General features: G+C 43.2%; 1 long non-coding RNA gene across 1 annotated transcript; it reads right to left on the bottom strand.

Annotated features, from left to right (window-relative positions):
* LOC130706014 (uncharacterized) lies at positions 1–26,152 on the bottom strand. The gene is made up of 3 exons (XR_009006428.1): positions 26,096–26,152; positions 23,367–23,484; positions 1–706 (listed from the first exon to the last, which is right to left on the bottom strand). It is a non-coding gene; the product is annotated as an uncharacterized LOC130706014 (long non-coding RNA).
* Positions 26,153–26,175: the final 23 nt, after the last annotated feature.

Below are 26,175 nucleotides of genomic sequence, written 5' to 3'. Positions count from 1 at the left end.
TTATTTTACTTTTTATTTTTACAATTTCCAGTCTTTTCCATTTTTCTTCAGTGAGAATCCATTACTTTTATGAGGATAATATCTTGAAGAAATTTATAACATATACCATAGTATTTATAATAGCATGATCCAACAATTTTCAAATTGGAAAAAATTCTGGTAGATTTTAACTTGTATTGAAGTTTACTTTACCAATAGATCAAAATAAGCCCTTCCTTTCCAGGTGTAAAATTTTTTCTATCTCCCACAGAGCAATTTACAAAGTAAAACATCTAAGCGTTGTTCATAATTCTATCTTAGCCCGCCTTTATAAGGTTAAACTTGAACACAGTAAAAGGACATTGTTTCAGTTATTTACTGATTGCATAAAAATTCATCGCAAAACGTAGAGGCAAAAAATATTGATTTATTGTTTCTCTTGATTCTGTTAGTTGATTGCAAAGTTCTTTTTCTGGCTCACTTGGGCTACTACAGATGGTTGGAACAGCTGGAAATTTATTCCAAGTTGGCCTCATTCACAAGTCTGGCAGTTGGTGCTGGGCAGGGAGTCTCAGTTCTTCTTGTGACCTCCCAACCTCCAGTAGACTAGACACTGGTCCAGGACAGTGTTCCAAGAGGGCAAGCCCCAGTGCACAAGCGCGTACCCTCCCGTGCTTGTGTGATTCATGAGTCTCTTGGTCAAGCCCGAAGTTGATTAGGGAGGGAGCTACACAAAGGCAGGAATACTGGAAGTCAGGTTCATTAGGGGCCACCAAATGCAACAATCTACCATAGATATGAAGGCTTGCCCCTTTATAAGAATGTAAATATGGGCAAAATAAAATATTGCTTTGGGTCCAGGGTTAAGGTTGAAGAAGGCAATTATAAGGCAATTTCTAATCGTCATATAACCATGATTCAATCAAGATAATAGAAAAGGCCAATTTCCCCATGGCTAACTTAAGAACTAGTGCCTTATTAAGTGAGTTGAATAATACAGTTACATAATCAACTAGATGTTACATTCCTATATCTATTTCCATAGTAGAAAGTAATATAGATAAGAAATTCTCTTTTCTTAACATTCACCAAACATAATTTAGGTTTTTTTTGTTTTTTTGTTTTTTTGTTATTTTGGCCACGCCAAGGCACGTGGGATCTTAGTTCCCAAACCAGGGATCGGTCACCCGAGCCCCTGCAGTAGAAGCACGGAGTCTTAACCACCAGACCGCCAGGGAAGTCCCCATAATTTAGCTCTTTATTTTAAAAAAGACTTGTTGGAATTCCCTGGCAGTCCAGTGGTTAGGACTCTGTGCTCTCACTGCCGAGGACCCGGGTTCAATCCCTGGTAGGGGATCTAAAATCCTACAAGCCTTGCAGAGCGGCAAAAAAAATAAAAATAAATTTTAAAAAAAGATTTATTGTTTAAAAACAAGTATTTGTGAAAACTCTAATTCCTAAGAGTTATACATTAAATCAACTTTTGCCTCAGAACTAATTTCTACAAATACAGGAAATATAAAAATGGATATGTTGGGACTTCCTTGGTGGCGCAGTGGTTAAGAATCCGCCTGCCAATGCAGGGGACACGGGTTCGAGCCCTGGTTGGGGAACTAGGGTCCCACATGCTGAGCAGTGCAGAAAAAAAAAAAAAAAGAAAAGAAGAAAAGAAATGTCCCTCAAGTGAATGTAAATACGAGGCAGAAAGAAAACTAAAGAAAGGCACTCTGGATAGCCAAGTTCACGGGGGTGGGCTTAGTTGCCCCACGGCATGTGGGATCTTAGTTCCCCAACCAGGGATCAAACCCACATCCCTACATTGGAAGGCAGATTCTTAACCACTGGGCCAGCAGGGAAGTCCCTGTACTGTCAAGTGTTGACCCATAGTCTACTTACTCTTACTTTAAACAAAAGTCTGACCAGTTTAGGGCTTCCCTGGTGGCACAGTGGTTAAGAATCTGCCTGCCAATGCAGGGGACACAGGTTCGAACCCTGCTCCGGGAAGATCCCACATGCCTTGGAGCAACTAAGTCCATGCGCCACGACTACTGAGCCTGCACTCTAGAGCCCATGAGCCACAACTGCTGAGCCTGTGTGCTTCAACTACTGAAGCCCGCACGCCTAGAGCCCGGGCTCCGCAACAAGAGAAGCCACCGTAATGAGAAGCCCGCATACCACAACGAAGAGTAGCCCCCGCTCGCTGCAACTAGAGAAAGCCCACGCACAGCAACAAAGACCCAGTGCAGCCATAAATAGATTAAAAAATTTTTTTAATCCTTTAGGAAAAAAAAAAAAGTCTGACCTGTTTAGATGCATGAATTCCTAGACCAACACAAATTTGAAAGGAGAAAGGAGAGAGCTACTAGGGACTGTCAAGTAAAAAGCAGTCAGGACCAGCACAATCATCCTGATAAGGAGAGAAGAAACAGAAATATTACCAAAAGCCATAAGGAAGGGCCATTTGGCTTAGGGGAGAACCTAAGAGTCTTTGGGCAGCACAGCCAAACTCAAAGCCTAGCATTCATGCAGTGCCTCGAGTCAACGAGAGAAGATTGAATTTCATTCAGTATATTCCATTTAAGAAGAAAGAGAAGAGTACATTTTACATATACTCCCATCAAAAAATATATATATTTTTTAATGTTTTAAGTTCTGGGACCTAAAGAGATAAGCCTGGTTATCTGGAAAATCTACTTATCTACATGGAAAATTTTTTTTCTTTTTTTTCCTGTTAAACAGTGAGGGACTACTGATTTTCCACTGAAAGAGGTAGTATCTCTCCTCTGGGATACCAGCCCCCTGTTCACTACTCTCCTGGCAATTACTCCACTACATTTCAATTAATGATTCACTTCTCTGTCTCCCCCGCTGGCCTATGCATTTCTTGTGGGCTGGGAGAGGGTCTTTTATCTCTGTAGCCCTGATATCTACCTCAGGCCTAGCACATTGTAACCGTTCAACAAACATCTGTTAAATAAGTGAAAGAACAGTGTCAAGGCCATAGCTTCTACTGTCTTTCCTTTAACAAGGAGACATTAAAAGACTTGCCACATAATCACATAATAGTGTACCCCAGGATAAATTCGTGTGTTCACCACGTTGGCCTTCAGATCAAGAACATTGTGACTTTAATCGCAGACCATTTTCAAAAAGGAGGGAAAAGGGGGCAAGAGACGTCATTTCTGCAACTTACAGAGACAAATTTTTTTCAATTCCTTTTATGCATGACATAAGAAAAGATATCCCCAGATTCTTACACTGAATAGCTTTATGGTATCAGGAACCAAGTGGCTTGTTGTAGCTGAATTTCTGATATTTGATCCTTTGGAAATCTTCCCAATGGATACATTATACAATGTGCCATTAGCGCCTGAATGGAAACAAACTAGTGACTAGGAGTATTTTACTTCCTACAAGATCAAATAATAGTCATGAATCATGAACTAGATCTGTAGACGGCTGCACCAAAACAGAAAATCAGTGGACGGTATGGCAGTTCCAAGGCCCTCCCTGCAAAGTCAGTTGGGAAAGGGGGCGTCAGAACTGGCACAGCGGGAAGGTCACCCACAGGGTAAAACAAAGTTGCCAACTGGATGTGTTCCTTTGAAACAACTTTGCAGTGGCTTGCCTTTCTCAAGGAGCACAGCCGCAGCCAAGAGATGACAGAAAGGAGGAGGTGAGGGGTGAGAGCAAGCCTCATCGACACCCAACTACAGCTGGTCGGGCCAATGAGAAAAACACTGGGCCAAACAGCCCCAAACCTTGCCCAGAGACTTGAAAAAGATCCATTTTCCTTTCCCCAACCTACAGTCCTCCCTGAGAGGCCCTACTCCCACCATGTCCCATTCTTCCTTAGGATTCCAGAACCTAGAGAGAACCGCTCCCCAAAACTTTTCTCTTGCCCACTTAGATTCCAGTTCTGGAAATGGTACTATTCTGAGTATCCTATCAGCGGGGAGGACCCCAAGGGCAGAAAGGAATCACACAGGGCACTGGCCACAGAGATGGTGTGAAAAACACACCAAGTCACCTGAGGTTCATGAAAAGGATCAAGTAGCGATGAGCATACTAGGGTTTATGTCAAGGAGCTAATGAAGGTCAGACTACTACCTCTGCTTCTAGGACGTAACTACAGACGATACAGCTTAAGAGGGCCCCCCACCCAAAGCCCGGGGACAACCTTAACTGAAGTCTAGTGTGGCCCCTGTAAATCCTTGTGACCTCACTCTCTCGTGGATTGTAAATGGACTCCTGAGAGCACTGTGATACTCTGCTCTGGTGTCCAGTTGTGTTCAGGGATCTCCCCATAGTGACTCTTCTCTTCCAACCAGCTATGGTCCCTGGGCCTTACACTATTTATTTCTCTGTATACACTGCAGTTGTCCCTTGCTCATTCAGTAAGTTTCTGACCACTGCCCCTAACCCACATGTGAGTGCATGCCTTCAGGTAAGTTCTGTTATCAGGAGATGCAGCAGCTGTTAATCCGTAGGCCCTGAGCCACTAAACTGATTCTCCTACCCTGCCATACTCCATTCACTTATATCCTTGCCATGTGAACAGCAAGGCCCCCTATAAATGCAAGCACTCCTTCTGCTTCCCCTACACCAAGAGTTCTTAACCTTTGCTGGTGCATGGATCACTTTGAGAATCTGTTATGAACCTTTCCCCAGAAAAAAGTAAACATATGAATTTGAAAATAATGTTAAGGGGTTCTTGACTCCTAAAGCCCATCCTTTGGACTCCAGCCCAATGCTAACAATTCCTGATGGCAAGAAATGATGACCCTTCTAAAGAGACAGGCAGTCAGAAGAGCGAGAGCGCTGGGGAATTCCCTGGCGGTCCAGTGGTTGGGACTCAGCGCTCTCACTGCTGGGCCTGGGTTCAATCCCTGGTCAGGGAACTAAGATCTCACAAGCCACGCAGCTCGGCCAAAAAAAAATAAAAAAGAGCAACAGCTTAACCTACTTGCTCTCCATATGCATAAAAGCCTTCAGAGGATTTGGGGACAAAAGTTTGTCGATCTCATCCTTGAGGTCCAGCCAGGTGCTGTGCTCAGCTGTCTACCGAGCTCAGGCAGCAGGCTCATAATGACCAACCGAGGCAGCAACTCCTCGTTGAGGCTGGCAGACACAGGCCCCTGCCCTTGCCCACACCAACACACTCCCACCTATGGGGCTAGCCCAGACCTTACACACCTTTCCCCTATGGCCATCCAGGCAAGCCAGGTGACTCTGGTGCTACCTTGTCACCTTGAAATAGCGGATGAAAAGGACTTCCTCTAGGTCTGCCAGGCCACACCTTTTCTATATTTCCTTCTTCTACCTTCATCTCTCTCTCTCTCTCTCTCACACACACACACACACACATTCCAGCTGTCACTCAGGAGAACAGCCAGTGTCAGCATCTGGAGGCCTCCTTGCAGCACTTCTCCTGGAGCACATCTTCAGGGACGACTCTGCTGAGCTCAGTCATGACTGTCACCCAGCCACTGTCCAGATTACATTTCCTGGGTCACTGTGACCTCCTCAGAGGCCAGAGCCATCACTGAGCTGGTATTCTCATGCTGACATCCTACTCCAACCCTCTCTGCCTTAAAACAAAACAAAACAGCCTTGATCTTGGCACAAAACTAAGTGGTCATCACACACACAGAGGGTTGCCACCAACCTTCCCCAACCAATGCCCAAAATGATTACATATCTTTTTTTTATAAATAATTTTTTTAAATTAATTAATTTATTTATTTTTGGCTGCGTTGGGTCTTCGTTGCTGGGCGCGGGCTTTCTCTAGTTGCGGCGAGCAGAGGCTACTCTTCGTTGCTGTGCACGAGGTTCTCATTGTGGTGGCTTCTCTTGTTGCGAAGCATGGGCTCTAGGTGCACGGGCTTCAGTAGTTGTGGCACACGGGCTTAGTTGCTCTGCAGAATGTGGTATCTGCCCAGACCAGGGCTTGAACCCATGTCCTCTCCATTGGCAGGCAGATTCTTAACCACTGTGCCACCAGGGAAGTCCCTGATTACATATTTCTAACAAAGACTGACCATGAACATAATCTAGAGTCTGTGGACCCCAGGGATGGGGAGAGATTTCCCTGCACTTCCATAGACTAGGGACTTCTCCCACTCTAGCCTTTCCCAATCGTGGGAAAGCTTCCTCCTCCCCACATATACCATCTTTCCTACTGGTAGAGCATTTCATCCTTGAGGTCCAGCCAAGAGAAACAAAACTTTAAGGTACCAAAAAAAATCTCTCAGGATGGACCTCAGAGTCAATTCTTGATGCTGTGGACCATCACATGAATTAGAAATCCATGTGAATAATGTGTCACCAGAGTTTTATTCCAAGATCCAGTCCAATTCTGGCCTCTCCCGACATGCTGTCAAGCAGTGCAATGTACTTAAAATGTTATCATACCTATATCTCAGAACATTGTTACTAACTAGATTTTTGATCTTGGGCAGGGCACTTCCTATCCCTGGGCCTCTGTTTCATCATTCATTCACTCAACAAACATTTATTGAGAATCTAGTAAGCTCCAGGCACTGTGTTAAGTGCTAATGACAACAAAGATGAGCAAGATATAGACTGGCTGAAGAATTTCCCACTCTACTGTTTATGTGTTAATGTAAATAACTCATCACATGGCTGCATGAGTTATTTACATTAACACATAATTAGGGCAATAACACACTAGGGCAATAATGGAAGCCAGACAAGGTACTAGAGGAAAACTGGGAGGGGAGCATCTGTGTCTGACTGGGGCAGGGGGGTCTGTAAAAATAAGGGGGTTGGACTTCCAGATGAAAGAGTCTGTTATTCTAAGATCATGATGCATTCCAAAAGGGCCCAGCAGCCATTTGGATATTTCACTTCAGGGAAATGTGTGCAAACCACTCTCCACTAGTGCAGATAAGGCATTTACCATTGGCAGTTTACCATTTGGCACCAATACCTCTTTCAAATTGAATAGAAGCCAGATTCTCATTATCAGACCTTTGCATTATCCAGTTCTAATGATTACCTACGAGTGTAAATGACACTTGGTAAAATCAAGTCTCTTCCAACTCAAAGGTCAGAAAACACATTAGGTATACTTGTGCCATACATACACTTAACCAGTTGATGAAACAAACACATCATTTAGGAGGGGGAAAAAACCAAACCCAGACACACATAAAATGAATCTATCATAAGGTTTTCTTTCAAATAAAAACCAGAAATAAAACCTATTGATCTGTGATTGCTGGGAACTCATTCACCCTGAGATGCTACTGAACTAAAGTCTGCTAATTGTGGCTTACAATTAACTCACAAGCACTAGTTAATACAATTTAAATCCTCAAATACTGAGAGGAACAGAGTTATGAATGCCTAAAAGGTCAATATCAATCCTTCCAATTTATTTTCTTTTTCTGCTTACCTGTTTTTTCTATATTTTCTACAATAAATATTTTTTTTTAATTAATTAATTTATTTCTGGCTGCATTGGGTCTTTGTTGCTGTGCGCTGGCTTTCTCTAGTTGCAGCAGGCGGGGACTACTCTTCGTTGTGGTGCGCAGGCTTCTCATTGCGGTGGCTTCTCTTGTTGCAGAGCATGGGCTCTAGGGCATGCGGGTTTCAGTAATTGTGGCGCAGGGGCTTCAGTAGTTGTGGCACATGGGCTTAGTTGCTCCGTGGCATGTGGGATCTTCCCAGACCAGGGCTCAAACCCGTGTGCCCTGCATTGGCAGGCAGATTCTTAACCACTGCACCACCAGGGAAGCCCAATAAATATGTTTTGATGTTGTAATATTTAAACCTGGTAAGGTCATTATTTTACATAGAATAAAGTGTGTCCTCTCCCATTAAAATATTTATTAGTTTTTCCTGTCTTCCCAAGGTAGTGTGTGGAATCTGATACTGCCACATGCAAAATGACTGGTAAGTCAGTTATATCTACAATTCAGTGCTTAGATTTTGTTCTATCTTGAAGTAGGAATACAGGTAAAATACAAGGCTTCCCCATCCCATTTTCAATTCTTCATCAGTTATATATTTTTTTGATAAAAGTATATCTATGTATATTTGATACATATTTATCAAAAATATATATTTATCAAAAATTTTATGTGTTAAGAAGACACCTTGATGGTTGCACACCGATGTGAATGTACTTACTGAATATTACACTGCTTCCCTGTACTTACTAAAAATTACACTGAGGGCTTCCCTGGTGGCGCAGTGGTTAAGAATCCGCCTGCCAATGCAGGAGACACGGGTTCGAGCCCTGGTCCGGAAAGATCCCACATGCCGTGGGGCAACTAAGCCCGTGCACCACAACTACTGAGCCTGCGCTCTAGAGCCCGTGTGCCACAACTACTGAACCCGTGTGGCTAGAGCCCGTGCTCCGTAACAAGAGAAGCCACTGCAATGAGAAGCCCACACACCACAATGAAGAGTAGCCCCCGCTTGCCGCAACTAGAGAAAGCCCGCGCGCAGCAATGAAGACCCAACGCAGCCAAAAAAAAAAAAATTACACTGAACCGTACACTTAAAAACGGTTAAAAGAGTAAATTTTATGTGATGTATCTTTTACCACATTAAAAAAATAATTTAAAATGTTTTATTTTAAAAAATGCAATTGGCTTGTGTATATGGACCTTGTATTGTAATCTTTCTAAACTCCCTTATTAGTTCCAGTAGCTTTTGAAGGAATAGTCCTTAGGATCTTCTATGTACAATCATGTCTTATGTCTTCTGTAAATACAGTTTTATTACTTTCTTAAAAAAAAAAAAAAGATATCTCTACATTAACAAAGCAAAGACTACCAAAATATAAAATCTTCTTTTCTGTACACTAAAATGCTTTTAAGATATGCCAAAGAGGAAGAACCATGACACAACAGATGTCAACTCAGATTAGGGAAGATAAGATTAAAACTACTTTGATTCAACACGTGAGAACAATTTGAGAATGACTTTGCTTCAACATGTGATTAACAGAAAAACACCGTTAAGTCATGTATCATTCCTGAGCCACAGAGGAACTATGGCAGAGGGAAGCGGACACAGGCTTTCCAGGGTTCCTTGCACTATCATCTTATTTGATCACGGGGTGATTCAAACAGGGAGCACTGTTTGGTCTTGATCCATCCAGAAGACACACTCGATGACTTGCTTCTATCACAAATTTACAGATGGGGTTGAAGTAAGTAAGGGAAGGGACTCTGAGAGTTCTCACTCGGAATCCTCAGAATAGACGCAGATTCCCCCTGAGAGCCTGCACAAAGGGACTGTCTGAGACCAGCAGACCCTGGGGTTCAATCGCCAAAGTCTTAAACTGGAGAGGTAAGGAGGCTGAGGGGCAGGCAGGCCAGGACTAAGAAAACAAGAGCTCCAAAACACACAAACAAAAACCATTAATAAAAAGTGCTAGGGCTGGATTTTCCAATTCTCAGTGAGACTGTTAAATAACTATTCTTAGAAATTTGTTGGGCTGATTTAACAAACCAAATGATAGAGAGCAGGAAACTAAAACCATGTCAAAAGTTAATTTTTAATAATCTCCCCAATAGTTTTAATTAGCCAAATATACTAGCCCGGCATAGCTGGAGAGACATTGATAGCATAATAAACATCAGTAGAGTCAAAATGGACTACAAATTTCAACATACATATAAAAACAGTGGAAGCCCTAGAAATAATAACTTAGTCCCAGATACTTGAGGAGATCAAATTATTAAACATAACATATTAAAGCAGTAACAGAAGATATTACATCTTACCACAGTGGAAATATTTTTTTTTATTTCATCAGAAAAAAAAATCTGATTAAATTTTTTCATGGCTGGGAAAATAGGATCTTAAAAAGGAACTCTGACAAGAGCACCAACACAAATATATCATGACTTAAACAGAAATCATCTTTACTGTAAGAAGGAGAAAAAAATACAACTTTCACAATACAGACCATGCACAATATTATTACTAGTAGATCATGCAAAGATATTTTTTGAAAAAGAAACAAGCCTCAGTTTCCTCATTCATGAAATGAAAAGTTGAAATAGACTGAGTATTTAGTGATCAAAATTTTTATGCGTTAACAAGCTATCTCGGACTTCCCTGGTGGCGCAGTCGTTAAGAATCCGCCTGCCAATGCAGGGGACGTGGGTTCGAACCCTGATCCGGGAAGATCCCACATGCCGCGGAGCAACTAAGGCCGTACGCCACAACTACTGAAGCCCGCGCGTGTAGAGCCCGTGCTCCACAAAAAAGAGAAGCCACCGCAATGAGAAGCCCGCGGGCCACAACGAAGAGTAGCCCCCACTCGCCGCCACTAGAGAAAGCCCGCACGCAGCAATGAAGACCCAGCGCAGCCAAAAATAAATAAATAAATAAATTTATACAACAAAAAAACAAAAAAACAAGCCATCTCGGGGGATAGGGAAGGATGGATTGGGAGTTTGGCGTTAGCAGATGCAAACTATTGTATATAGAATGGATAAACAACAAGGTCCTACTGTATAGCACAGGGAACTATATTCAGATTCCTGTGATAAACCATAATGGAAAGAATATTAAAAAATGTATATATATGTATAACTGAATCGCTTTGCTATACAGCAGAAATTAACACATTAGAAATCAACTATACTTCAATAAAAAAGAAAAAAAGAAGCTGTCTCGATGGTTGCACATCAGTGTGAATGTACTTAATGCCACTGAATTGTACATTTAAAAATGGTTATAATGGTAAATGAGCTATAGGGGTGACAGGAGCCCCCAGGCAACCCCTTCCGAGGAGAACTGCCTCTACCCTTCCCTTTCCTTAGGGTGTGGTCGTCATTTTCTCTGTGAACACTGTGGGGGAAAGGTTGGGAAGGCTTAATTAATAAATGATCTGTATGTCCCATCCAGCTCTAGCATGCTGTCACTATGCCTCCAATAAATGAACATCGTAATGCACAGTGACAACAATTTGAATAGACAGAACCCCCGTTCTACACAAAGAAGTTATAACAGATAATGAAAATGACAAACATTTCTATCTCTCTAAAAGCTACTTTTCTGGAAAGTACATTTAAAGAATATCAAGACTAAAAAAATTAAATACATTTTAAAGCAGGCATTCCTAGCAAAATGTGTTTTAGGGCAGACTGAAATGAGGGCCTAAGGTCATCCATTTGATGGCTGTAACGGTAGCTATTACCAACTAAGAGAATGTAGCCATTACATTCTCCCCAGCCACAGTTACAGGGATAACATGGACATGAACTAAGGACAAACACAGAATCCTGAAACTGTCATCATGAAATACATAATTTCCAATAAGGAGTATAAAAAAAGGATGCAAAAAATACATAATAAAATCAAAAAAATGAAATTTGCCCCTATCCTTTCTCTAGTGGGTATAAAGATATTAAAACACAATCATTTATTCTTTTTTTATAAATTTATTTATTTGTTTATTTTTGGCTGCATTGGGTCTTTGTTGCTGCGAGGGGGCTTTCTCTTTAGTTGCGGCGAGCGGGGGCTACTCTTCGTTGCAGTGCGCAGGCTTCTCATTGCGGTGGCTTCTCTTGTTGTGGAGCATGGGCTGTAGGTGCGCGTGGTGTAGGTGCACGTGCTTCAGTAGTTGTGGCACATGGGCTCAGTAGTTGTGGCTCAAGGGCTCAGTAGTTGTGGCTCAAGGGCTCTAGAGCTCAGGCTCAGTAGTTGCAGCGCATAGGCTTAGTTGCTCCGCGGCATGTGGGATCTTCCCGGACCAGGGCTCAAACCCGTGTCCCCTGCATTGGCAGGCAGATTCTTAACCACTGAGTCACCAGGGAAGCCCCAATCATTTATTCTTCAAATAGTGCATGATTTCTTTTACAGAGGCACTGATGGCATACACAAATTTACCTTAGCATCCAAGAGATTCCTAAAAGAAATTTCTCAAATTTATACCTAGGATAAGTTCTTCACTTGAAATCAAGTATGAAGTACATAGGGTGCAATTATATGATCCTTGCTACTTTTTATGTTTTTAAATGTCCAAAATCAAAAGTCTGAAAGTTTAATTATAGATTATATCTTTTTAATTTTAAAATGTTTAGATTTTGTTATGTGATGTGCATAACTGAATCCTGAGTGTGTTATTTCAGCCTGGTCAGTGATCCATGTTTTCAGCACTCTTGCTTCAGTAAGAGAAATAAAAAGACTCAGTTGAGCATACTGTTGAGCAATGCTCCTTAAAGTTCAATGTACATACAAATAACCCAGAGATCTCCTGAAAATGCAGATTCTGATCCAGTAGATCTTGCGTGGGACCTTGTGTTTTTTTTTTTAATTTATTTATTTTATTTTTGGCTGTGTTGGGTCTTCGTTTCTGTGCCAGGGCTTTCTCTAGTTGCGGCAAGCGGGGGCCACTCTTCATCGTGGTGCGCGGGCCTCTCACTATCGTGGCCTCTCTTGTTGCGGAGCACAGGCTCCAGACGTGCAGGCTCAGTAGTTGTGGCCTAGTTGCTCCGCGGCATATGGGATCTTCCCAGACCAGGGCTTGAACCCGTGTCCCCTGCATTGGCAGGCAGATTCTCAACCACTGCGCCACCAGGGAAGCCCAACCTTGTCATTTTTTAACAAGTCTCTAAGTGATGCTGATGCTGCTGGGCCAGAACCATATCTGAGGAGCATAGCTAGAGAGCAATGGCTTTCAAACTGAGGTGCGTGAGAATCATGGGGAGGGCTCCTTAAACCAGATTGTTTGGCCCCACCCCCAGATCTGAGGTGGGGTATGAAATTCTTTTTTTTTTTTTTTTTTTGGCCGCGTTGCAAGGCTTATGAGATCTTTGTTCCCCGAACACGGATTGAACCCGGGCAGTGAAAGCACCGAGTCCTAACCACTGGACTGCCAGGGAATTCCCTGCATTTCCAACAAGTTCCCAGGCAATGCTGATGTTGCTTGTCTGGGATCCACACTTTGAGAATCACTGCTCTCAAGGAAAGAATATTAGATTGGGAGAGAGAACACCTGGGTCTAACCTCCGCTCTGTTACTAACTGGCCCTCTGACTCTATCAGGTAGAAATGCAGTCAGCTGCAATTAAAAGAGCATTCAATTAAGAGTAGCTTAAATAAATAGTAGTTTGTTTTTCTCACTTGGTAAATCCAGAGGTGGGGAGTCCGGGGTTGAGGTACCTATTAGGAAGCCATCAAGGACACATGGCCTTTCTATCTTTGTGTTCTTCCACCACTAATGTGTGGCTTTTTGTGCTCATGGACACAAGACAGCTGCTGAACCAAGTTCCAAGCAGAAGGAAGGGAATAGAGCAAAGGTGGAAGGGGCATCCGGCTGCACTTGCCCCTCTGAAAATGTTTTCCCAGGAGTCTCGCTCCATGGCTTCTGCTTACATCTCCCTGGCCAGAACTGAGGCAACCATAGACCACTCATTGGAAGGTGACTAGACAGAGGGGATTGGACTTGCCAACCAACAATGTCTACCACAGTGATCTAAGACACAGACACAGATCTTAATATAACATCAAGACAAACAGAAGCTCCAAAACCTAAGTACACATCTCAGCTCTCTGATCCCCAGTCTCCTCATTTGTAAAGTGTATGAGATACACTACTGGCATTTTGGCAGGACAATTCACCCGCAGTGTGGTTCTGTCCTGTACACTGCAGGACATTTAGTATCTCTGATCTCTAGGTACTATACTCTAGGTACTCAGTATTGCCCACCCCCACCTTTGTGATAAAACCAAATAGGCCTCTGCTGTTTTGCTGCTGATGCCTCCAGTTGGGGTGGAGCATGGTAGGGGACTATCTTCTGGGGTTGGAAACCATTGTACTATATGGTGTCTGGTCCAAAATCATGTGATTCTTCCTGGCCTCTTCGATAAAGGCTAGTGTTTTTTTGGTTTTTTGTTTTGTTTGTTCGTTTGTTTATTTGTTTGAAGCCCTGGCTACACAGCAGGAGCATGGGTCCCCACTTTCCACCTCATGGTAGGTAGGCATTTTTCATCTCCTTATTGCTATTTTAGACATTACTTTTTTTTTAAAGTATAGTTTATTTACAATGTTGTGTTAGTTTCTGGTGTATAGCAAAGGGATTCAGATATATATAGATATACAGGTATATTGTTTTTCAGATTCTTTTCTATCATAGTTTATTGTAAGATATTGAATATAGTTCCCTGTGCTATACAGTAGGACCTTATCCATTCTAAACGTTAATAGTTTGCATCTACCAACCCCAAACTCCCAGTCCATCCCTCTCCCTCCTTCCCCCTTGGCAACCGCAAGTCTGATCTCTGTGTCTGTGAGTCTCTTTCTATTTTGTAGATAGGTTCATTTGTGCCATATTTTAGATTCCACATATAAGTGAAATCATATGGTAATTGTCTTTCTCTTTCTGACTTACTTCACTTAGTATGCTAGTCTCTAGGTCCATCCATGTTGCTGCAAATGGCATTATTTCATTCTTTTTTATGGCTGAGTAATAATCCATTGTGTATGTATACCACATCTTCTTTATCCATTCATCTGTCGGACATTTAGGTTGCTTCCATGTCTTGGCTATTGTAAATAGTGCTGCTATGAACACAGCGGTGCGTGGGCTCAGTAGTTGTGGCTCACGGGCTCTAGAGCACAGTCTCAGTAGTTGTGGCACGTGGACTTAGTTGCTCCGTGGCATGTGGGATCTTTGCAGACCAGGGCTTGAACCCGTGTCCCCTGCATTGGCAGGCGGATTCTTAACCACTGTGCTACCAGGGAAGCACCCCTCCTCCTCCTTTGAGGCACCTGTTATCCACCACCACACTCTTCTACTGCTTGTTCCAAAGACCTACCTACTTCCAAATCATTCTTCCACATTCTCCAGACTTTCCTCTCCACTCCAAGCCTCACCATCATATGGATGGTCCTGACTGTACTGGTTGTTCCCTGACCTCCTCACCTCCAATGCCCTTTACCACTTCTCTACTTGTCACCCACACTATGGACAGACCTCAGCACTTGCCATCCCACAAACTATTCCTTAACTTCAAACTTGACTGGCTCACTCTTGCACCACCGCTTCCTGTACCTCCACCTTCTCATTCCCTTTGTCCCATTCTTCTTTCTAATGTTGATTTCACTCTCCCAAGCAATCAGCCCCTTCCTAGCTTTACATTCTGGTCCAGGCAGTCTGGATAATCTGATCCATCCCTCCTTTATTCCCCAGATCTTTACCTCATCCTCCTGGTAAAACCCAGCCCTAGCTCTCACTGATCTGCCTCTGACACCCACATTTGGGCAGCTGAACACTGCCCGAGGCAGCGTACCCCCCGGCGGACTATTGCCTTGACATCCTGATGGTCCCTAACTGCCCCAGCCCTCTCCAGCCACTGGGCTGGGGGTCCTTCTACTTTTCCTTGTCAGCCCTCTCTTCTGCTCCCTACCTTTGTCACCTCCCCTCTCACTCTCACTCGAAGCAGATAACTTCACTCCTACTTGACAGTGAAAATAGAAGCCATCAGGCAGAATCCCCCTCAACTTCCTGCCCCCCACTCCCACCCCACTAAAACACTTATTTTTATCCACACTCATCCTTTCCTCCCTTTCATTGTGGGAAAAGTTTCCTTCCTGTAGTTAATCCCTCCACCTGAGCCCTGCATCCCAATAGCTCCAGTCTCCTCAGGGACTTGGTTCTTAAAATCGTCTCTGTCCCTTCAGTATTTCAACATGATGTTGAAATACAGAGGCTTTTGCAAGCTTCTCCCATGTTCTAAAAAGCAGTGTTCCCCAGACGCTACATTCCCACCTCCTCTGTAAAAGTCTCCCTTTCTCTCTTTTCCCCTTTAAAGCTGGAATTCTTAAACTTTTTCACACCACGGGTGCTTCTGGCAGTCTGGTAGATAATGTTTCTGAATGCATACAACAATATACATAGAATTACCATGGAAACCAATTATATTGAAATACAGTTGTTAAAATAGATTAAAATTTGTGACACAGTAATACATGTGCTTCTTTCATTTTATCTTTGTGTCATCCATGAATGCATTAAATAATGAGATACTGGGACTTACCTGGTGGTCCAGTGGCTAAGACTCCGAGCTCCCAATGCAGGGGGCCCAGGTTCGATCCCTGGTCAGGGAACTAGATCCCACATGCCGCAACTAAGAGTTAGCATGCCGCAACTAAAGATCCTGCATGCCACAACTAAAAGATCCGGCACACAGCGACGAAGATCCCACATGCTGCAACTGAGACTCGACGCAGCCAAATAAATAAATAAATATTTTTTAAAAAGAAAATAAATACATAAGATCTTGAAGTGAGTCTAATAACTCCCATATTCACAAGCAGTGATGATTATAAACAATATTTTGCAACATCTGCCTCAACTGTCATGTGATCTAAAAATAGCTGTGATTTTTACAGGTGACAAAGTCACAGTCACTGCTAATACTAGTGAAGTGTGATGCCTACAGTTATAATGGAAGGGAAGGCTAAATTTTAATTAGAGGTGAGTGAAAAATCAAAATGTAATTTTCTTCTCATCCAAGTTCATGGATTCCCTTGAATTCTATTCATAGACCCCTTGGAGGGGATCTGTGAGCCCCAGATTAAAGCCCCTGTTTTAAAGTCTATACTCCCTGCCCACCTCCTTATCTTTCATTCATGTCTTAATTTTAGGATTCATTAGTGCCAACTATGTATAAGGGTAAGTAACCTTTTGCAATCTAGCTTTTATTCTTGTAACCCAGGGTCACTATCCTCACCAAAGTCACCAGTGTCCCCCCACACTAGAAGGACTCTTTTCTATCTCCATATTACTCCATCTCCCTGCAGCCTCAGATGTCAAACCATTTCCTCCTTGGAAATTTCTCCTTCCTAGGCTTCTGCAGTATCCTTCTCTATGGCCATGCCTCCAGCTGCAAGTAAAAAAAATAATTTAAAAAAAAGATTTAAACTATAAGGAAATATCCCACATTTTAAGAGGTCCAGATATGAGGCAGCTCCAGGGCTGATTAATTTGATGGCTCAACAGCATCATCAGGGACCCAGGTGCCTTCCATCTTTCTGCTCTACCACCCTCAGCACGACGGCTTATCCTCAAGATGCTCTCTGCACAGTTAAAAGATGACTGTTGCAGTTCCAGGTGCCAACATGCAATTTTTAAAATAAATTTATTTATTTTATTTGCTTATTTTTGGCTGCATCAGGTCTTCATTGCTGCACACGCGGGCTTTCTCTAGTTGAGCGGGGGCTACTCTTCGTCGCGGTGCGTGGGCTTCTCATTGCGGTGGCTTCTCTTGTTGGCAGCATGGGCTCTAGGTGCGTGGGCTTCAGTAGTTGTGGCACGTGGGCTTCAGTAGTTGTGGCTCGCGGGCTCTAAAGCGCAGGCTCAGTAGTTGTGGTGCACGGGCTTTAGTTGCTCCGCAGCATGTGGGATTTTCCTGGAGCAGGGCTCAAACCTGTGTTCCTTTTTTTTTTAAATTTATTTATTTTTGGCTGCGTTGTGTCTTCATTGCTGCACCCGGGCTTTCTCTAGTTGCAGCAAGCGGGGGCTTCTCTTGCGGAGCACGGGCTCTAGGTGTACAGGCTTCAGTAGTTGTAGCACGAGGGCTCACCAGTTGTGGCTCACAGGCTCTAGAGTGCAGGCTCAGTAGTTGTGGAGCACGGGCTTAGTTGCTCCGTGGCATGTGGGATCTTCCCGGACCAGGGCTCGAACCCGTGTTCCCTGCATTGGCAGGTGGATTCTTAACCACTGCACCACCAGGGAAGCCCCCCAACATGCAATGGAAGAAGAGAGTGTGTCTCTTCCTTTCTTTTCTTTTTAGTCACGCCTCACACCTTGCAGGATCTTAGTTCCCCGACCAGGGATTCAACTTGGGCCTCAGCAGTGAAAGCGCCGAAAGCTAACCACTGGACCACCAGGGAATTCCCTCTCCCTATCTATTTTTATCCAGTGAGGAGACATTCCCCAGAAGACCCCAGAAGTCTTTCCTTACATCTCACTGACCTGAACTGCATCACATGTCCCTTCCTAAATCAGTCGCTGGCAAGGAAATTGTGATAACCATAGTTGGCTTGGATTAATCAGGATTTACTGCTGCTTGGAGGAAAGGTGGAATGCAGAACAAAATCAGGGCTCTGTCAGGAATGAAGAGGGTAGGCAATCAAACCTCACTGATATGCACTAGTTTTTCTTCTGCCTTTTTTGCTTGCTCCTTCATTTTTCTTTGCAATACAGTCTTCCTACCCCTTAGGTGTTGTATTCTATCAGGTTCTATTCCAGTCCTCTTCCAAGCTAGGACCATCCCACACCATGCAGTCTCCCTGAGTGACCCTATTCAGGCCTATGGCTTTAACTGCCACTTGGGTACAGCCGACTCTCCACCTAGACATTGCTCCTTAGCTCTAGGCCTGTGTATTCCCTGTTGCGTACTGGCCCCTGACTTCCATCTGTATATTCTTCAGGCCTCTCGAACTCAACCTGTGCAAACACACTCCTGAATTCCCTGTGTCTCAGTACATGGCCCTACCTTCACCCAACATCCCAAGATTGAAGTCTGTCCACTCAGACTCTTCCCTCTCCCTTACCCCCATGACATGTTCAGTCATCTTGAACTGCTGTAGATTCTCTCCACTCAGTATCTCTAAACTCCGTCCCTTGGGCAGGGCCCTCCTCATTTCAGGCCTGGCTGGTAACCTTGCCTCTTGCTCCATTCCATGCCTGTCTCGCTGATACCAGAAGCATCTTTCTAAAAGGCAAATCTGAGTCTGTCCCAGCCCTGTTCAGGATCCTTCAGTGGCTTCCTAGTCCTCAAGGCACATCCAGGTCTGGTGCCTGCTGACTTCTCCAGTTCACTACATGAAATTTCCCTCATTCCCCCTAAACTCAACATGCCATCTCCCACATCTGGACTGTACACATGCTGTTTCTTCCACACCATAAACTCCCTCAACACACGCATACACACACACACCTTTTTTTTCCTTCCACATGCACTCAAAAAATACTTTTGTTTCTGATTTGTCATAAGGAATGAGAGACCGTGCATATTGTTCTGTAACTTGTTTTTGTCAGCTACCATGGTTGGCCACTTTTCCACACCAATGATAGCTCTACTTTATCTTTCTTTCTTTTTTTTTTAATATTTGTTTATTTTGGCTGCCCCGGGTCTTAGTTGCACACGAGGGATCTTGGTTGTGGCGGGTGTGTGAGATCTTTAGTTGCGGCATGCGGGCTTCTTAGTTGTGGCATGTGGGCTTCTTAGTTGTGGTATGCATGTGTGATCTAGTTCCCCGACCAGGGATCGAACCCAGGCCCCCTGCATTGGAAGTGTGGAGTCTTACCCACTGGACCACCAGGGAAGTCCCTACCTTATCTTTCTTACAAATGGCTCCTTTATATTCCTTATAAGAGTAGTTTATTTAACTATACCTCTATTGATGGACATATCGATAATTCTGCCAGTTTACCTCCAGAATGTATCCATTTATACTACCACTAATAGTGTATAGAAATAGTGTATAAAAGCACCCATTTCAGGCTTCCCTGGTGGCGCAGTGGTTGAGAATCTGCCTGCCAATGCAGGGGACACGGGTTCGTGCCCTGGTCTGGGAAGATTCCACATGCCGCGGAGCAACTAGGCCCGTGAGCCACAACTACTGAGCCTGCGCGTCTGGAGCCTGTGCTCCGCAACAAGAGAGGCCACGACAGTGCGAGGCCCGCGCACCGCGATGAAGAGTGGCCCCCACTCGCTGCAACTAGAGAAAGCCCTCGCACAGAAACGAAGACCCAACACACCCAAAAATAAATAAAAATAAATAAATTAAAAAAAATGTTTACCAAAAAAACCCAAAAAAACCTTTAAAAAAAAAAAGCACCCATTTCTCAGAATCTTCATCAACACTAGATATTGTCAATTTTTAAAATTTTTGCTCATATAATTTTTTGCCTTAAATGTGTGTTTTTCTTTTTTTTTTAAATAAATTTATTTATTTATTTTTTGGCTGTGTTGGGTCTTCGTTGCTGTGCACAGGCTTTCTCTAGTTGCAGCAAGCAGGGGCTACTCTTCGTTGCGGTGCACGGGCTTCTCATTACGGTGGCTTCTCTTGTTGCAGAGCACAGGCTCTAGGCGCGTGGGCTTCAGTAGTTGCAGTGCGTGGGCTCAGTAGTTGTAGCTTGCGGGCTCTAGAGCACAGGCTCAGTAGTTGTGGCACATGGGCTTAGTTGCTCTGCGGCATGTGGGATCTTCCCAGACCCTCCCCGGACCAGGGAGGATTCTTAACCACTGCACCACCAGGGAAGTCCCTAAATGTGTGTTTTTCTGATTAGTAGTGAGACTGAGCATCTTTTTGTATATTTTTTACTTATCATGAACCATTTATTCCTTTTATCAATTTTTTTCTGAGTGTTTGTTTTCTTCTTATTGATTTGTATCCATCCCCCCACTCCCCCACCCCCACTTTCTCCACCTGCCTAATTCCTACCAGACATTCAAGATAGGCCAGGTACCACCTCTTCCAAAAAGTCTTTGCCAGTTCTCTGGCCTCTCCCTGCCTCAACCCCCAAGTTAAGCCCCCAACTCTGCACTATCTACATACCAACCTTGCTGTGAGTTTATCTCCTCCACAAGTTCATGAGCGCTTGGGTCTGTTACCTCTATTTCCCCAGCTTGTATTAGTGTGCCCTGCGTAGTATAGGTGCATAATAAAAGAATGAGCAAATAATTGGCAAATAGGATTACCTTCAGTCTTATTTTCTTTTTCCTATTCCTTGAGAAAACAAGACAGAACAAAATAGCCAGTTTTGTTCTATTTCATAACCAAATATGAATTTAGCATAACTCCTTTCACATAAAGAGCTTCAGCTCTCTGCCTTCATTGTTTAATTTTTTTCCTTGGCTTCGTTTTGAAAGTTAAAGTCCCTGGGGTCCTAGGATTCCAGTCTCAAGACCCGAAATCTCCCAGTCCCTGAGACACACCCTCATTTCCAAACCTCACACCTCTGCCTGCTTACTTCCCAAGATACCCATGCTCCTGGCATACTGCGGGCCAGGCATCCAGGAAAGGCCAGAGACGAAGGTACATCCAAAATAATGTCTTATTGGGAATTCCCTGGCGGTCCAGTGGTTAGGACCCCGTGCTTTCACTGCCGAGGGCCCAGGTTCAATCCCTGGTTGTAGAACTAAGATCCCTCATGCCGCAAGGTGAGGCAAAAAAAAAAAGTCAAAATTATGTCTTATTCAACCTGGAATGTTCAATAAATGCTTAGGACATACACAAACTTGTTAGTTGACAAATGCTACATTTATTATCAGACACAAACCAAGGCCTCAGACAAAGGAATGCCACATCCCATTACATTATCATAACCTGGATCAGAGAATATGGAGCCAAGCAAATTAAACTCAGCACTCAATAATCAAGCCATGGGTAATGAACTTGAGACCATATGAGAAGGACCATGAACCTGGGCCTTCTGTTCAACCTCAACAGAAGTCAGATCTGAAACTGAATCTGTAGGATCATCACAAAGTAATTAGGTTTTAATTTTTTTCAAATGTATTTAAAGCAATCACTCATTTTGGTTTTACTCTGAATAAGATCTTCATCTGTAGCAGCAGCCGCCAAGCTATACCTCAGTTCCAATTGCATCTCGTGATAATAACAGCAGCTAATATTTGTTGAGCGTTGACTATGTCAGGCACTGTGCTAAGTGCTCATGCGTCACCTCACTTAACCCAGATAGACAGGTCAGTTCTCAGCAGAAATGGAAAGCACAGCCTGCTAATAACTGAGAGGATTTATGTTCAGTTCTGCTAATGTACACAAGCATCTCAGTTTCCAACCCATTTCTACAGACTTGGAGGAGCCTCTAGCTTGTCAGAGATGGCTTCTTAGAGAAAACTTACACTGCAACTTCTCCAACTCAGAGAAATTCACACGTTCTAACCTGTTTGCCTATAAACTAAGATTTGAAGGAAGCTTTCCCACTTCTGGGAGAGTAGAAGGAGGAGCAAGGCACTGTTATTAATCAAGAAAAGGCTGAAATTAAAGTCTCGCGTTTCACAAGTGTTCATAAACTGCTTTCAGCTTATTATTTTAAAGGAAGCAAACAGCTGTTCCAGAGTCACAAGGAGGGGAGGGCTGGCAAGTTCACTCCCACCTCCGAAGCCTTCCACTTCACCTGGGCAGACTCGGAGAGGGGCCTGGCTAAGTCTCTGAAGACAGGCAGCCCCAAGGAGCGGATCTGTCGGGGGAGGGGAGCTTCGGGGCTGAAGGAGGAGCTCCGACCCCACCCTCAAACGTCAAAGGGAGCAGCCAGATCCTCCCTGAAAAGGCTGGGCTGCCGATACTCCTGGAGGTCGCTCGAGCTCTTCCGACAGCCCGGCGGGAGCTGGAGGGAGCGGGCGGGGAGGCCCGGTGGGGTGAGGGGTGAGGGGAGGAAAACTGAGCCCAGGAGGGGGCAGGCGTGGGGCGAGCCAGAACCTTCTAAAGAAGCCCTGAAGGTTCTTGGCGGCCGGAGCTGGAAGGCGGCCGAGTTCTCTTTTGAAAAAAGAGAGACAGAGAAAACAACAACAACAACAAAACCAAAAAAACACCTCGTCTGAGCATGACTCTTGGCCGTGGTGCTTTCACCAGCGCCTCTGCAACGGCTCCCAGAGAAAGCTCGCCGGACGGGGACAGACCGACAGCCCAACTGAGCGGAAGAGCGGCCAGAAACCGGCCCAGGTTGGAGCGGGTGCTTGGAAGTTTGGGGTGGGGGTGAGGGCGGACTGCACCGACGCTGCCATAATTGGTTCAGAGACAATTGGCCATCCATATGGAAAAGATAAAGTAGATCCCTATCTTACAGCAGGCCTCCAAATAAGTTCCAGATGCACTAAAGGCCTACAGGGAAAAAACAAAACTACTATGGGGCTTTGGGAAGAAAACACAGAAGAACAGCTTTATAATAGTGGGAGAAGGGACAGCTCCTTTAACAAGGTCTAAAACGTGCAAAATATAAATGAAGAGATGGATAACTTTGTCTACATTAAAATGAAAATCGTCTCTAAGGCAAAAGACATCACACGCAAAATGTAAAGACAAGCCATAGACCCCATAATATTTGCAACCCATACAACCAAGAAAAAATTCGTAGAATATCTTAAAATGTCTAAGAGAAACAGCTCAATAGAAAGAAAAAATAATGGGCAAAGGAAATGAACAGGCAATTCCAGAAGGTCAGTTACAAAAGAAAATTGAATCAACTTTACTTGTGATCATAACTGGAAGTTACAACCATGAGATCCCATTGAGCATCTGTGGGATTCACAAAAATTAAGATCTGATAACCCGTGTGGAACTGAGTATAGAGAAATGAGAATTATGTTGCTAGTAAAAGTGTAAATTGGTACAACCATCTAGGAAAAAATATGCCAAACCTTGTAAAGTTGAAGCTGCACAAGCTCTTGGTAGAGATATTTTCCTTCACATTCACAAGTGGACGAGTCCTGTGCTCACTTGATGTAAGAGAGAATAGTGGAAACAGTCTAACTGGCCCTGTGTGGAAATAGAATAGACTGGTTTTATTCATCCAATGAAATACTTTGAAGCAGTTAAAAGGAATGAAATAAATCTACATGTGTCAACATGGCTAAATCACAAAATCTAATGTAGGGTGAAAAAAACCAGGTTACAAAAGGATATCACACTCTGATACCATTTATGTAAAATTTCAAAACAAAAAAATATATAGTAAAAATACAAAATCATGCTTGTATGTTTAAAAATTTAATTTAAAATAAAATAGAAACCACAATGAGATACCACTTCACATTCATTAAGATGTCTACTTTTTAAAGTAACAAGTGTTGGCAAGGATGTGGAGAATTTGGAACTCTTGTGCATTGCTGGTGGGAATGTAAAATGGTGCAGCCACTGTGGAAAATGGTATGGCAATTCCTCAAAAAAAGTAAACACAGAATTATCCTATGATCCAGCAATTCCGCTTCTGGGCATATACCCAGAAGAATTGAAAGTAGGCAGTCAAACAGATATTTGTACACCCATGTTCATAGCAGCATTATTCACAATAGCCAATAGGTGGAAGCAACTCCAATGTCCATGGATGGATGGATATGGAGCTGGAGGAATCAGGCTCCCTGACTTCAGACTATACTACAAAGCAACAGTAATCAAGACAGTATGGTACTGGCACAAAAACAGAAACATAGATCAATGGAACAGGATAGAAAGCCCAGAGATAAACCCACGCACATATGGTCACCTTATCTTTGATAAAGGAGGCAAGCATATACAGTGGAGAAAAGACAGTCTCTTCAATAAGTGGTGCTGGGAAAACTGGACAGTTACATGTAAAAGTATGAAATTAGAACACTCCCTAACACCATACACAAAAATAAACTCAAAATGGATTAAAGACCTAAATGTAAGGCCAGACACTATCAAACTCTTAGAGGAAAACATAGGCAGAACACTCTATGACATAAATCACAGCAAGATCCTTTTTGATCCAGCTCCTAGAGAAATGGAAATAAAAACAAAAATAAACAAATGGGACCTAATGAAACTTAAAAGCTTTTGCACAGCAAAGGAAACCATAAACAAGACCAAAAGACAACCCTCAGAATGGGAGAAAATATTTGCAAATGAAGCAACTGACAAAGGATTAATCTCCAAAATTTACAAGCAGCTCATGCAGCTCAATAACAAAAAAACAAACAACCCAATCCAAAAATGGGCAGAAGACCTAAACAGACATTTCTCCAAAGAAGATATACAGATTGCCAACAAGCACATGAAAGAATGCTCAACATCATTAATCATTAGAGAAATACAAATCAAAACTACAGTGAGATATCATCTCACACTGGTCAGAATGGCCATCATCAAAAAATCTAGAAACAATAAATGCTGGAGAGGGTGTGGAGAAAAGGGAACACTCTTGCACCGTTAGTGGGAATGTAAATTGATACAGCCACTATGGAGAACAGTATGGAGGTTCCTTAAAAAACTAAAAATAGAACTACCATACGACCCAGTAATCCCACTACTGGGCATATACCCTGAGAAAACCATAATTCAAAAAGAGTCATGTACCAAAATGTTCATTGCAGCTCTATTTACAGTAGCCAGGACATGGAAGCAACCTAAGTGTCCATCATCGAATGAATGGATAAAGAAGATGTGGCACATATATACAATGGAATATTACTCAGCCATAAAAAGAAACGAATTTGAGTTATTTGTAGTGAGGTGGATGGAGTTAGAGTCTGTCATACAGAGTGAAGTAAGTCAGAAAGAGAAAAACAAATACAGTATGCTAACACATATATATGGAATCTAAGGGAAAAAAAAAAAAAAGGTCATGAAGAACCTAGTGGCAAGACGGGAATAAAGACACAGACCTACTAGAGAATGGACTTGAGGATATGTGGAGGGGGAAGGGTAAGATGTGACAAAGTGAGAGAGTGGCATGGACATATATACACTACCAAACGTAAAATAGATAGCTAGTGGGAAGCAACTGCATAGCACAGGGAGATCAGCTCTGTGCTTTGTGACCACCTAGAGGGGTGGGATAGGGAGGGTGGGAGGGAGGGAGATGCAAGAGGGAAGAGATATGGGAACATATGTATATGTATAACTGATTCACTTTGTTATAAAGCAGAAACTAACACACCATTGTAAAGCAATTATACTCCAATAAAGATGTTTTTTAAAAATGTGGTATATGCATACAACAGAATATTATACAGCCTTAACAAGGAATAAAATTCTGTAACATGGACTAACCTTGATGACATTATGCTAAATGAAATTAGACAGACACAAAAGCACAAAACGGTGTGATTCCACTTATATGAGTTACTTAGTCAAATTCATAGAGACAGAAAGTAGAATGGCGATGGGGGCGGGGTTACTGTTCACGGGGTACAGTTTCAGCTTGGGAAGGTGACAGTTCTCGAGATGAATGGTGGTGACAGTTGCAGAATGTGTATGTACTTAATCCCACAGAATTGTAGTTAGAAATGGTTAAAATGGTAAATTTTGTTAGGTACATTTAATTTAAAAATAGAAACTTAAAAGCAGAAAATTGGCTTGAATCCAGCCCCTCTATCTAGCAGAGCGGGCATAGCCGCTCACCTACCTGTAAAGCGCGGCTGACTCCAGACACCTGGATCGCCCGCCCCTCCCCTCCCCTCCCCCACACCGAGTCGCTACCCCGCG

The sequence above is a fragment of the Balaenoptera acutorostrata genome, chromosome 20 (assembly GCF_949987535.1).
Source record: "Balaenoptera acutorostrata chromosome 20, mBalAcu1.1, whole genome shotgun sequence".
Lineage (NCBI taxonomy): Eukaryota > Metazoa > Chordata > Mammalia > Artiodactyla > Balaenopteridae > Balaenoptera > Balaenoptera acutorostrata.
The sequence above is the reverse complement of the archived record's forward strand: the minus strand, read 5'-3'. Positions and strand labels throughout refer to the sequence as shown.